This window comes from Alosa alosa, chromosome 9 (assembly GCF_017589495.1).
Source record: "Alosa alosa isolate M-15738 ecotype Scorff River chromosome 9, AALO_Geno_1.1, whole genome shotgun sequence".
NCBI classification, from domain to species: domain Eukaryota; kingdom Metazoa; phylum Chordata; class Actinopteri; order Clupeiformes; family Clupeidae; genus Alosa; species Alosa alosa.
Genome location: NC_063197.1, coordinates 10322097 through 10332296, shown reverse-complemented (window position 1 = coordinate 10332296; position 10200 = coordinate 10322097). Strand labels below are relative to the sequence as shown.

Sequence of the window (10200 nt, the reverse complement as noted above, 5' to 3'; positions counted from 1 at the left end):
CCCATACTGAGTGGGATGTATCCAAATACGGAGGATAAAAAAAACAAGAATTTTTAGTCTTCTTTATAAGCTTCTTAAGAAAAACAAATCAAAATAAAAAACAGCCTTCAGGCTTCAAATGGATTGACTTTTTTCATGAGAAGGCATGAGATAGGCTAAGCAACTCTGACTGCTTAGCATCGCTGATGCTCATTTGAAGGAGAAAGTGTGAAGAGTGTTTAGTACTTCTGAACCCCTGTGGCCCCAGGGCGTACGTTAGATCTCCCCGCCTTCAGCCTCCTTAACGATCCCCACACGCAACACCGTTTAATGGGACCTCCAGCCAGCACTGCTGACGGGGGTCCATGAGACTTGCCTCTGGAGTCGCTGGGTTAAGCGTTTCGGCATCTTTCCCCATAGGGCATAACTCACGGCGTTAGCTAATTTACAAATTACATTACACCACAAGATGAGCTAGGCAAGGACATGTTCAGTGCGCTCTAGACTGATTAAAAATGTCATCATATGTCGCTGTGTGAGGGTGTGCCTGTGTGTGTGTGTGTGTGTGTGTGTGTGTGTGTGTGCGTGCTTGAGTGCGAGTCTGTGCGTGCCAGAGGAGATTGAAGGCTTGAGAATGAGAGCGAGAGTGAGAGTGAGCGCTAGACAGAAGGAATGAAAGTGACACAGTGTGAAAGAGAGGAAGCGAGAGAGCGACAGGGAGAGAAAGATGGAAAATCTTTTGGAACTGGCCTGAATTCCTAATATACCGATTGATGAATATTTACTGATCGGCTGGGAGAGTAGTTTCCTGCAGACCGCGGTGCTGGCTCTGTGCAAGCCTGTGGCATCTGTCCTTGGGGAATTTATTGTCATTGCACACACGGATTTAAGATGACAACCTCTGATGGTGTCCGCTTAGCATTCCTGGAACCACACCAGAGACGCACACACAGCCCATCTCATGACTTCTGACGTGAGTCCCCAGTCTCTAAAAATGCACCCCCTGTCAGGGTGAAGCGTTATAACCTCAAAACAAACCCTATATTATATCCATAATAAAGGGCATCTCTCAATATCAAAAACAGCCTCCAACCAACAGCCATACGGACATCCCAACGGCTTTGGGACGGCAGACACTCTGACCAGCTTGTAGATTTGGGCCGTGACCTAGAACCCTGGCCCATATCTTGCCCAGCCGGCTAGCAGGGCCGGGCCTGTGTTGGCTGTGTCGCCTGCAATCTAACTGGGTTGGTCTCCGCTGGAGAGTGCACAGCTGGTCACTATGACAAATAGGAGCAGCCAGCCAGTGGTGATGCCTAGGATCACCGCGTGCCTCCGGGGACTGGACCCCTCATTAGTGACAGTGCCGGGAGGCACCAAAGCAAATGACTGATTTACAGAACGAGGCCAGAGTCCCCGGGAGAGGTGCCAGCACCGGAAAGTGGCATCCGCACAAAAAAACATGCCATGTTTTCATCCCAACGAGAAAGAAGGAGAGAGAGAGAAATATGTTTTCGTCTCTCAATGAGAGAGAATGGGAGAAAGAGAGAGAGAGAGAGAGAGAGAGAGAGAGAATAGAGAAGAGTCAGAAAGAACAGAACATGCAGTTTTACAACTACAGCTGAGTTCCAACTAGGCCTAACTACAAGAGAGTTTCAGATAAAACACACACACACAAACACAAAAGTATTATCACAGCATTTTAGGAACATATGCGAACCATGCCTGTGGGAAACCCGTTCATGATATGAAAGAGTGCAGCGCTAAACTACTAAAGTCCCAAGGAGCTCTCCTACTGATAACAGGAACTGTATATCTCACCTGCCCTGCTAGTCCCTTTGGACACGGACACACACACACACACACACACACACACACACACACACACACACACACACACACACACGATAACAGGTATATCTCACCTGCCCTGCTAGTCCCTTTGGACACACACAGCTGGGACGTGATTAAAATGTCTTCATTAGCAGTGCAGTGGAGGCGGAGGGTCCTAACACTTCCTCCAGGACCCATTTACGCTATAGGCATCCTTCATACAATGTACAGTATATGGAAATGGGAACTAATACCAATGACATGGTATACTAGAAAATAGACGGTTCTATAGTTACCATCTCAAGGTATATAGGGATGGTAACACATTACTACTGTAATTTAACTCAAATAATTCCTATAAATCCTAATGTGCCTCAAAACAGCTAACTTTTGATGTCTCCAAGTATAGGAGTTACACTGTACTTGATGTTAATTCAAAAGTAAATTCAGAGTACTTTAGTTCCCTTACTACAAAGTGGTTACAGAAACATTTTCTGGCTGGAGTTGAAACTCATTCGCTGACCAGTGTGTGTGTGTTTTTTTTTCAAGTTCCCTCAAAGCCCCCTGGTGGAATAGCGGCAATCAGTTTGTGGTGTTGACTGGCCTCGGCTATTCCCCACTGGGCTCACAAGCTGCGGGGCTGCACGGCTCGCACGGCGCTCCGGCCCTGGGACTAGCCCTGAGCCGTGGACGCAACACGATGCGACGCGGGCAGAGTCCCGCTCGGAAGCACGTAGCCCACTAGAGCATGCAGCCGAGCTGTTTTTCGCGCTGCCTAAAATGGCCAGGCTTTGCCTCTGCCCTGCAGCTATGAAGCACCAGCCCGATGCTTCCCACAGCTCCTCTGTTGGGTTTCAGGGCCACACCGCTCTAAAAGCTTCCAATGAAAAGGAAATCAATTAGCAGGCACATTGCAATGCATCTATTCGCTTGCCTATGAACAACACTTGGCCACCGAGAGGACAAACACACCAACACAACAAAACGGAGGAAAAGACAAAAAATGCAGGGAAGACTCATACCTGTTTGGGCGAGTGAAGAGCACCTTTTTGTTTAATCATGCAGCGGCGTCCAATCAAATGTTATTGTCATTTTATGTGAGCACATACATAACTCACCTTTTTATCTAGCAGTCATTCTTCCATGCACTCTAAATAATGACTGGCAGTTGTTTGTATTTTTACACTACCATGGTTTAAGGCCACTAAAGAAGAGCAGTGATTAAGGCTCCAGTCATTTGCAATCAACTAACTGGGAACCTCACCAAAAAAAGCTAGCGAAAAGGCTAAATATGGACAATTTGAGGAATTACAGAAGCCATTTCAAGCATCCGGTGGCCAATGTGTGTGTGTGTGTGTGTGTGTGTGTGTGACAGGGAGACCTGATTTTCCCCTGGATGATGTAGAGCCCTTTCTGGTGTAAAAGAGGAGGATTGCATTACTTCTTTGAAGTGATTCTCAGACAAAAAAAGAGTTATTCACCCCTTTTACACCATAACTCATGAACAGGTCGGCTATCATTCACTGTCAAATGAAAAGTTTCAAGGCAATTGTGCACATCACATAAAAAAGTTTAATCTGAACTGTAGTCAAAACTGAAAAAAGGAGTGAGATCACTAGTTCTTGTCCCTGTGTATCGATGTAGACAGGAAGGCTAGCGGTCAAACTGAAACTCCACAACAGCCCAGCTAATGCTGACCGCTGTGCATGTAATCGTTTCACAGTATTAGCAATAACAAGACCAAATATGCCGTCTAACACTTCTAACATACTGTACACAGCCATCTTCAGGCCACCATTAACAATCAATGCCCCAATTTCACAACAGACAGGCAATGTTAGTTTCAATACAGACATCAACATCATTAGATGTTCTGGATGAAATTGTGACTTAAAAAAATAAATAAAGAAAGAAAATATGGGCTACAACAGTACTAGAGCATTCAGTGTTATGAACAGCCATTCACTGTCCAGCTGTAGTCTTTTATGGTGCTTGACCTACGAACATCAGTATTTACTGCTTCATCATTGCTTCTCGTTCTCATCCTGACCCAAACTCGATGGGAAACGAGGAGCAGAGAAATGAAGCACTTCACGACTTTGTGAGAGTTTACCGTGGGTCATGGGAGTGCAAGCCACACTCCCACACTCTAATACCAGCACACAGTCTGTGCAGGTCCCTGGGTACCTCCAACTGTCTGACAGACCAAAAAAAAAAAAACTTTTCATTATTGTTCTCCTAGCTGATGAAATTGACACACTGACAGAGCTCCTCTTATGCTGTCGTGCTGAAGGCCGTTGAAGCTCTCTGAAGGTCTCACACCACAGCAAATCTATCCATCAGATCAGCACCACAAGCTTGAGGACCAGGGGCGGAGTGGCGATCGGGAGTTTTCCCGGTGGGCCGGCCAATGAGTCTCTTGGTCTTGAGCCATTATAGAGCTTTTATCGCAGCCGTGAGTCGTATGCGGCCATCGACCTGATAGATGCATTAAGAACTTTCAAAAAATCTCCGAGATTTACCCTTTTAATGTTCAGGAAGTCCAACCAATATTTATACCACTCGCTCACTGTCTATATGTCATTCATGGATACCCTGTACACTCATCTCTCCCATGCTGATTTTTGTGTGCTAGCCTTCATTTTTTATCTTAATTGCCTGTGTGCCTTATGTGCCTGGTTTTTTCAGTTATTTAATTACCTGTGTTATTAGGTTGACATTGTCTGTAGGCTAGGCCTTTTTTAAATTTATACAGGCAACTATTGTAGTGCTATGATACCCAGATATGTCCTTGCATGATGCTTGAAATTTCCATCCACCCACAAAGCTGTTTTTATACTGTACTAGTGCATATCTAGTTCCTTACATATTTATTGAAAGTGCCTGGTCTGTGGTTGATTGGCTTGTTGTATTGCATTAGCACTATACGTATATTTTGTTTGTGCTATTGATCTGTGTGCATGTTGGGGTGTTGGGAGAGGGGGCCGGTTGCACATGAAAAGGACATGGCTCAGCATGAGGGACAATCACGCGCACAATTTGTCAGCTGGCCGAGTTTTTTTAATTGTTTTTATTCTGGATTCTGACTTCATTTGAAGGCAAATCAGTGGCTGTATGGTTAGGGAGAGATGTCTAATGGTACCTTTGGTTCTCTATGGTTGTACCCACAGAGAAAGATGTCTAATAGTACTTACAGTGGTTACTTGGTTCTCTATGGTTGTAATCATAGGGATTGATTTCTAATGGCACCTTTGGTTGTACCTATAAGGACTGTTGTCTGATGGTACCTTTGGTTCTCTATGGTTGTTCCCACACTGAGAGATACCTTCCAGATGACACCCTGTTGGAATATTATGATTCACCATCACTCTCGTTGTACTGGTTGTGCTTACTTGTGCAATGACAATAAAGTTGAATCTAATCTAATCTATCGGCATATTTGTATAGAAGACAAATGTTAAATACAAAACATGCTGTATCTCCTCTCCTGCTTTCTCCATACAGCTCAATGATTGAGAACATTGAGTGCACTTTTGAGAAAGACTTGATTGGAAATTCAGACTGTTCAGACCATCATTCTATATCAGGGATTCCCAAACTGTGGTACGTGTACTGTACCAGCGGTGGTAAACAAGCTGCCACTAGGGGGTACGCGAGATGAAAAGGGCAATGTGGGAAAGGTGTTAAAAATGAACATTTTAAAATCTCAAGCCTATGTTCTCTTTGTTATTTGAGTTTCATAATGTTGTTCTGCACACTGTTGGTGTCAGAGCTCATAGACCACATAGCACATTTTTATTTTGTTATTTGTTATCATGTACAGTAGGGCGGCTAATTAAACTTGATGCCTGGAGTGCGTCAATAGTTACGTTACATTTTTATGTGTCGGATGGCGGGGGTACACGAGTCGAGTCAGGATGTAGGTGGTGGTACGCTGGGGAAAAAGTTTGGGAACCGCTGTTCTATATGATTATCATTTAAATTATATATATATATATATATTTTTTACAAACAATATCATTTTATTACGTTGCACCAAATCATATTATTTCATTTTATTTACCATTATTTTGGACCTAGCAGAGAGACTTTTTTTTTAATTTTCAGACTGACTACACCTGTTCCTTGTTGTTCTCTCCTCCTCTTTTCCTCCCTTATCCACTACTTCACTTCCTTCATCCCTCCTTCCCACCTCACTCTTTCTCCTCGGCTGACCTTAGCAAATCGACCTCTTTTCACCTCATCTTTCGAGCTGGGTTCTGATAAAGGATCCTGGCAGCTGAGAGGAAGATTTTCCCGTCTCCAAAGATTTGCTCTTCTGGGGTTTAAGCCTGAGCTTCTGGTTAGTGCTTTGATATGATATTCATTTTTAATGGGGCTACACAAATTCTGAAGTGAAGTGAAGTGAAGTGAATTGAATTTAACTAACATACTTAGTAAATGACCACAGGTGTAGCCTCGGGCCATTATAATGATAATCTAGTATGGAGGACCCAGTGGTATCCATCCATAAATGACTCAAATACAGTAAATGTATAAAAAATTGAATTATATCACAGGTTTACCAGTTTGGTTCCAACACCTCTTACTCCAGAAAGCTCCATTACCCACTGCAATACAAATACTACTGATCGACTATACTGACCTAGATTTACCATTGCGATCCAAAATGTTTCACATCTAAAAGCATATTCCATTTTACAATAATCCCCCATGGCCACATTAAGTACACATTTGGACCAGATTAGGAAAAGATACCTTTTCGAGGTGTTAAATTCCTTGTGCTGCAGGTAGGGGATTTCCCACAGCTGTCAATCAACAACCAAGCTGACCAATCAAACAAATACAAAATCACCAACAACAAGGCAACCTCTGTGGGCAAAAAACCCATCACCAACAGACCAGCCTTTGTGCATATTTCACTGGGGTTATTGAGCAGGAACATTAGAGTGTCACAGTGGTGCTTCTCTTTCCCATTCTTTGTGCTCCTGTGCCTTCAATTGGGAGCAGATCTAGCCTACATCAGATGTGGATCCAGATCTAGAGTGCAAAACCAGATCGGATCCAGAAGTCTCTGGTCACTTGAGAGACACATTGCTGAGAGAGTGTGGAAATGTGTCCCTCTGGTGCTCTTCAAGAAGGGGATTGTAAGAGTTGAGGAAAAGTGGGGAAATTTGAGGCCCTCAAGAGGGTAATACTTTTAAAAAGCCTTTAATATAACTTGGCTATTTAGCTACAGTGGTAAAACGGCCCTCAGTTCATAAAAGTGTTTCTGTTGGACGTCAGGTGCCCACCAGGAGTGCCACAGAGGGAGAAAGACAAATGAACAAGGTTTGCCACCATTACCTCTATCAGACCAGTCTAATTCAAATAGAAGGGCCTAATTGTACTCCCAGCCTGTGGCTATTGCCTTTAATAACCATGCCTACGTGTTCCAAAGGCCTACGCAGGTCTATTTTTTAAGCATTTAGTTCAGTCTCTCTGTACAGCCTCCCATTACCTGGTTCTGTCTCTCTGTCCCGCCTCATCAGCTGGTTTAGTCTCTCTGTCCCGCCTCATCAGCTGGTTTAGTGTGGCAGTGTAAATGCCAGTGACCCGCTCTGGACTCTGGAACTGCTCTGGATTTGATGTGACTCAAAAGAGGACCACTAATGTGGGTCCGTATTCATGCCCGGCCACACAAACCCATAGCGAAGTCTACTGCCTCGGTTTTCCTTTGACGGGTTCCTGTCTTCGCGCCTCTTTCAGCATCTCATTTGCTATACCTCCGCATAGTCGACCATCAGCGTCGCTTCGGTCTTTTGAATACGTGAATGCCCAGTTGGAATGCACGGCTCTAGGACTGCCTTGACCCTGATCCGGTGCTCACGTAAAGTAAAAAAAAAAGACTGGTCTGCATCGTTTCCAGATCTGAGCCAGAGCCATAACCGTCAGCAGGAGTCTGGGATGTGTGTCTCTTTCTTCATGCATAATTCGCAATTACTCCGCACACACACACACACACACACACACACACACACACACACACCCTGGGCATCACACCGAGGCCACAGCCTGTCGGTCAATTTATTCTGCCACCGCGTGAAGGCACGACGAGTCAGACATGATATCTGAATGTATCAAATGAGCACGGGCTCCATAACCACACTCGGAAAAGCACCGAGCCTCCAGGGAAAGCTAAGCTTTTCTTCAGATGTATTGTCAGTAAAGACATCCAAGAGAGAAACAGCTAGCTAGACCGAGAGAGAGTTTGATAAGGTTGGAGCATTACCATGAATAGTACATCCACACCAAGAGATTCCTGCTCAAGACTGCGAGACGAGCAGCAAGGTAAGAATCCTTGACTCAAGACGTTTGCCTTTGGAATAGAAAAGAAGCCGAACACGATTAGCCTACATTAAGGCAAATACCCGGCTCATATCTCTGACTCACTCAAGATCACTTGACTTAAGGACCCCTCTCCTTGCCTTGACGATATCAAGCCGGCCCTGGGCATCCTCTACAGCCGAACCAAACGGCCATGACAAGGGGAGGGGAATTATGTAGCATGACCCCATAGCCGTGTTTACACAGATCACATCCGACTGGAGTCTACTGGGTGGAGAGGAGGCAATGGGGGGTTGCATGGAGTGTGCATGGTTGATTAGTTCAGTCTCGGCGTGTTGGCGTCTCGTCCAACTCCATGACTGGTCTGGTCTCTGCTTGGTTTTTAAGATGGGGCAGGAGAAGGGATACACACACACACAAACAGACACACACACACACACACACACACAAAGATGATTCATCAGACACGGTTGTTAAGGAACCTCCATGGTGACCTTCTCACACATCACAGGGGTTCGGTACGGACAGTCAAAAGGGTGTTTTCTCCCGTGATAACCCTCAGAGCAGGGTAGCTGTGAGCAGTAATGGGGCAAATAGAAAACAACAAAGTTGTGTGTGTGTGTGTGTGTGTGTGTGTGTGTGTGTACTGTATGTATGTGTGTGTGTCAGAGAGTTGGCAACAATATCGATTGTTGTCATAATGATTGATTCCGCACCCAGAAAGAAATGATTATGAAACACTCTGACAGTAAACACTCGTCTAGCGCCTGACAAGTCAAGTCAAATGTAGTCAGCTGAAGGCTAAACCATGGCGTGGTCTTGTTCAATTAAGGTAAAACTGAAGGATCCATCAGCAATGCCTACTCCCGTGCATTAGGTGAGCTGTCTGAGGAAAAAAGATAAGCCAGCAACACAGAAAAGAGGAGGGGGACCTACTTGCAGAGGCCAATCATGCGAGTTGGCTTGTTTACAAAACCATGTCACCATATTGGCTTTACACCTGTCAATCATCAGGCACCCGCAGGGAGAATATCCCTGGCTCAACAGCAGAGCAGCCCAAAAGGAAAAAGCTCCTGGAGAGAGGGCTGAAGCGTGAGTGTTGATGAGGGCTTTTCCGGTAAAAAGCTCCGTCAGGTGAGATTGCCTGAGAGGCGATAGAGTATAAGCCTCCATCTCCAGCGCGGTGTAAAGAGATGATCCTTGCACTGCTCCACCCTCTTGACTGGCAGAGCACCTGACATGGAGCCACTGATGCAAATGGCTCATTAAAATCCTCCCGAAAAAACATGTCACTCACAAAGCTACTCGCCACAATAATCTCACACAAATCCTACTACAGGACACTGCGCTTTGAGGGCCACAAGGGTTTGTAGTCTCACATGTTATGTGCTACAATAGGTCTTAACATTTTAGGAATGATGGAACCATTTCAGCCTTTCCCCCACACAGCTTTAAAAGCACCTGTAATCCCAAGTCTTCCTGAAGCATTTCTGAATGGCATTTCTGAATGTTATGACCTTTTCAAAAAAAGATACATTTAGGTGGACATTTTGTTTGTCAAGCCCTCTTTAAATAGAAAAATAAAAATAAAACCCTTTGAACGATCACAAACTCAATCCTGGGAAGCAGCAGCTTGACCGGCCGAATTCAGCGGGCCGATAAAGTGTCGAGTCTGTCCGTTGGGTGCGGTGACATTGAGTGGCTGGGCAGGAGAGTGATGGCAACAGCTGAGTGATGGGGGTTAGCAGAATGTCCAAGGGAGAGCGCAGCTTTCTAGCAGGGGTTTCAAGGATAATTGGGTGGAAGAGAGTGTCAGGTTGTGCACTATTCACTGGAGAATATTCCGGGGAACAGTGGAAGCTGAAGACATCAAACTGAGAGACAGATCGTCTTCAAACCCAAAGATCATTCAGAGCTCTTTAAAAGAGACACTGGAGGAAACACAGTGTTTCATCTAAGGCTGGCATCCTGCTATATATATATGTGTGTCTAATTTAACTTTATTGCTTCTTTCCATATATGGGTAAAGAAAAAATCCCAGTGGACAAACGCAGAAGACAT

General features: G+C 44.9%; 1 protein-coding gene across 2 annotated transcripts in view; it reads right to left on the bottom strand.

Annotated features, from left to right (window-relative positions):
- Positions 1-10200, bottom strand: part of negr1 (neuronal growth regulator 1) — a 116261-nt gene that overhangs the window by 12448 nt on the left and 93613 nt on the right. The window lies entirely within an intron of this gene.